Raw genomic sequence first — 4,574 nt, forward strand, 5'->3', positions numbered from 1 at the left:
TCTCTCTGAGGCGCTCAACTACTACGGTTGCTGATGCAGGTGGTCTATAGAAGCATCCGACTATCATATCTGACCCACCTTTGATACTTAGCTTAACCCAGATTATTTCACATTCGCATTCGCTAATAACTTCACTGGATATTATTGAATTCTTTACTGCTATAAATACTCCTCCACCATTGGCGTTTATCCTATCCTTGCGGTATATATTCCATTCTGTGTCTAGGATTTCGTTACTGTTCACTTCCGGTTTTAACCAACTTTCCGTTCCTAATACTATATGCGCACTATTTCCTTCAATAAGAGATACTAATTCAGGAACCTTGCCCTGGATACTCCTGCAGTTTACCAATATTACGTTAACTTTTCCTGTTTTTGGTCTCTGAGGACGGACGTTCTTTATCAACGATGATAATGTCCTCTCTGGTAAGCCGTCAGGTATTTTATCGTTTCGCTCCTGTGACGATCGCGTGAAAGACATTTGTTTTGTTGCTACGTCACTGTCAACTCCTGTGGGTTGTTCATATGATTACGGTGTGCGACGCAGGCTGGCGCACCCGAGGGAAGCGATGCCAACTCAGTGTGAGACGGACCATAGCAGCGAAGGTATCGGCGACGGGTGACGTGGAGATGTGCGCACAAATACTGACATAAGTAACTTTTTGGATGGAAATTCGAGGGTGCAAAAAAGAGGCGAGTATTACAAGTGAGATTCAGGAATAATTTTATTTGATAAAGTGTCTCACGAAATTAATCAAAGTGTTACAATGGTTTCTCGTTATATGTATTAATAGTTAGTGCAGCCAAACAAAGTTAAAAATAAGAATTTACAACTCAAAAAGGAATAACTGTGTGTTCCTTCTTTCCTTTGATTACTTTTTCCACTAAATGTCTCACACAAGAAACAATGTCTTGAGCCAGGGCTGGCACCAATCGTGAAAGTAAAACGAAGTACGTTATACATATGTGCTGGAATCCATCTCCACAAGCGTAGAGGACGGTTCACAACGTGATGACTGGGTGTGGTGTGACGTCCTTAGGTTAGTTAGGTTTAAGTAGTTCTAAGTTCTAGGGGACTGATGACTACAGACGTTAAGTCCCATAGTGCTCAGAGCCATTTGAACGGTTCACAACACAGTTTTAACACATGAACTACGGGAGTCAGTGCTCACGTACAGGTAAATACTACATATCGCAGAATCATTCACTAAGAATTTCTCTTGCAATCTGATCAGATCATACAGAAATTCAAACAGTTTGACAAAAAAAAATTGTATTACAGTCAGTCTGAACAAATAAATGGCTGTCACAAACCAAGAGAAACTACATATGCCATTTCTTTACAGAGAATGCAGAATTAAAGGAAAGAAAATAATTTAGTTGTTTATACAACGGTATCCCAAAGATGGTGTCCAGCAGGAACAGCACTCTAGCGAATGTACAAAAAAATTTTATTAGAACAGCAGTCGAATAATATGGAGTGAGTAAGGGGCAAGTCTCCGACGAGTTCTGTGAACGAAGTAGATGATCAGATAGCTGCCGCTCGTTATCCACATGTTAGCTCCAGATAAACTGCGAGTGCCTCTGGAACGAATCGGGCCGGTATTGTCTGCATTTTACGTGCAAACTGCTTCCATCCTCATCTTATATCACTTCATTAGCAAATTAACCAGCGAGACGGTAGCAGACACATGTAGTACCGATGCTTGGTTCTGATGTGACATCAGGACAAAAGGGTCTCTCTTCAAGAAATTCTCTTTACCCATGAAACTACCATTACAAATCATGGAAGGGTGAATTTTAAAAAAATGCATTATTGGGCTGTTGAGAATCTGCAGTGGCTGAATCAGATAGAACAGCTGAGGCTGTGACGTGAGAAAGTTTGGTTTGAGATTATCGGAGTCTATGTGATTGGTCCTTTCTTCATTGGAGAAACCTCAATGGTCAGAATACATGCAGAATTTTTTATTCTCATGCAACCAGCTCTCGTAGAGGAAGTATTACTTGAAATACATAGATGTATGTGGTAACAGCATGATAGATGGCTAGCTCACTACTCGCTTGTAGCTAGGAAAGCACTCACCAAGCTGTTCCCTCGTCTCTAGGTAGGACGTTCGCCTGATTTCACACCACCGATCTTTTTTCTCCGGTGTAAAGTCAAAGATAAAGTCTGTGCACGAATTCTGAACACCAAAGAAGATGCGCAATCATGTCGACGAAATCTGTCTCGAAGTCCTAACACCAGCGACAGCAACTGTGTGATGTAGCAGACAGTGGGGATTTAGAACATTTGCTGACACAAACGGAATGTTAACAAAGTGCTAACAACCACAACACATTCTTTTATGGTTTCCGTTTTGTTTCCCTTTCTGATATAATATTGTAATGTTACAGCGCATTATGACAAACTCATGACATGAAGTTACTATTTAATAATATTTACACTTCAGTTCTCCTGTTTTCAAATCTATTCAACTTTTAACATGCACATTTCTTCAAAGTGTGTAACAGAAGCAAGAGAAGAGCTATTACCGTGTTGTAATGGTCAATCGTTCTTAGAGTTCATGCCGAATTCCATTCGGTTGACGTGTTGGTCCAAAGACATGTATACAAGTGTGAGTAGTATCAGTTTATACGTGAAACGTTTCTCGGCTGTACCAGGTTTCTAAGTAGATCCCCCAAGTTGAAGCACCGCGACATCCTGACGCCAACAGTTGTGTACAATAACATGAACTTCCTTATAACACAGCAATCAGTTTAACATTCAGAACAGATAAATCCTAAGTTCTAAATATTCAAACTTATACGGAACTAGTAATCGGATCTTGAAAAATATGTCCCTTCCGATACTACACTACTTTCAGCAAAAATTACTGTGGTTCCATTTGAAAAGGAAAGTTGATACCGACATCTCTGTAATTAATATACACTCCTGGAAATGGAAAAAAGAACACATTGACACCGGTGTGTAACACCCACCATACTTGCTCCGGACACTGCGAGAGGGCTGTACAAGCAATGATCACACGCACGGCACAGCGGACACACCAGGAACCGCGGTGTTGGCCGTCGAATGGCGCTAGCTGCGCAGCATTTGTGCACCGCCGCCGTCAGTGTCAGCCAGTTTGCCCTGGCATACGGAGCTCCATCGCAGTCTTTAACACTGGTAGCATGCCGCGACAGCGTGGACGTGAACCGTATGTGCAGTTGACGGACTTTGAGCGAGGGCGTATAGTGGGCATGCGGGAGGCCGGGTGGACGTACCGCCGAATTGCTCAACACGTGGGGCGTGAGGTCTCCACAGTACATCGATGTTGTCGCCAGTGGTCGGCGGAAGGTGCACGTGCCCGTCGACCTGGGACCGATCCGCAGCGACGCACGGATGCACGCCAAGACCGTAGGATCCTACGCAGTGCCGTAGGGGACCGCACCGCCACTTCCCAGCAAATTACGGACACTGTTGCTCCTGGGGTATCGGCGAGGACCATTCGCAACCGTCTCCATGAAGCTGGGCTACGGTCCCGCACACCGTTAGGCCGTCTTCCGCTCACGCCCCAACATCGTGCAGCCCGCCTCCAATGGTGTCGCGACAGGCGTGAATGGAGGGACGAATGGAGACGTGTCGTCTTCAGCGATGAGAGTCGCTTCTGCCTTGGTGCCAATCATGGTCGTATGCGTGTTTAGCGCCATGCAGGTGAGCGCCACAATCAGGACTGCATACGACCGAGGCACACATGGCCAACACCCGGCATCATGGTGTGGGGAGTGATCTCCTACACTGGCCGTACACCACTGGTGATCGTCGAGGGGACACTGAATAGTGCACGGTACATCCAAACCGTCATTGAACCCATCGTTCTACCATTCCTAGACCGGCAAGGGAACTTGCTGTTCCAACAGGACAATGCACGTCCGCATGTATCCCGTGCCACCCAACGTTCTCTAGAAGGTGTAAGTCAACTACCCTGGCCAGCAAGATCTCCGGATCTGTCCCCCATTGAGCATGTTTGGGACTGGATGAAGCGTCGTCTCACGCGGTCTGCACGTCCAGCACGAACGCTGGTCCAACTGAGGCGCCAGGTGGAAATGGCATGGCAAGCCGTTCCACAGGACTACATCCAGCATATCTACGATCGTCTCCATGGGAGAATAGCAGCCTGCATTGCTGCGAAAGGTGGATATACACTGTACTAGTGCCGAAATTGGGCATGCTCTGTTGCCTGTGTCTATGTGCCTGTGGTTCTGTCAGTGTGATCATGTGATGTATCTGACCCCAGGAATGTGTCAATAAAGTTTCCCCTTCCTGGGACAATGAATTCACGGTGTTCTTATTTCAATTTCCAGGAGTGTATCTATGAAAAGAGGTTATATATACACTCCTGGCCAGGGTAGTTGACTTACACCTTCTAGAGCACGTTGGGTGGCACGGGATACATGCGGACGTGCATTGTCCTGTTGGAACAGCAAGTTCCCTTGCCGGTCTAGGAATGGTAGAACGATGGGTTCGATGACGGTTTGGATGTACCGTGCACTATTCAGTGTCCCCTCGACGATCACCAGTGGTGTACGGCCAG

Source organism: Schistocerca cancellata, chromosome 6 (assembly GCF_023864275.1).
Source record: "Schistocerca cancellata isolate TAMUIC-IGC-003103 chromosome 6, iqSchCanc2.1, whole genome shotgun sequence".
Lineage (NCBI taxonomy): Eukaryota > Metazoa > Arthropoda > Insecta > Orthoptera > Acrididae > Schistocerca > Schistocerca cancellata.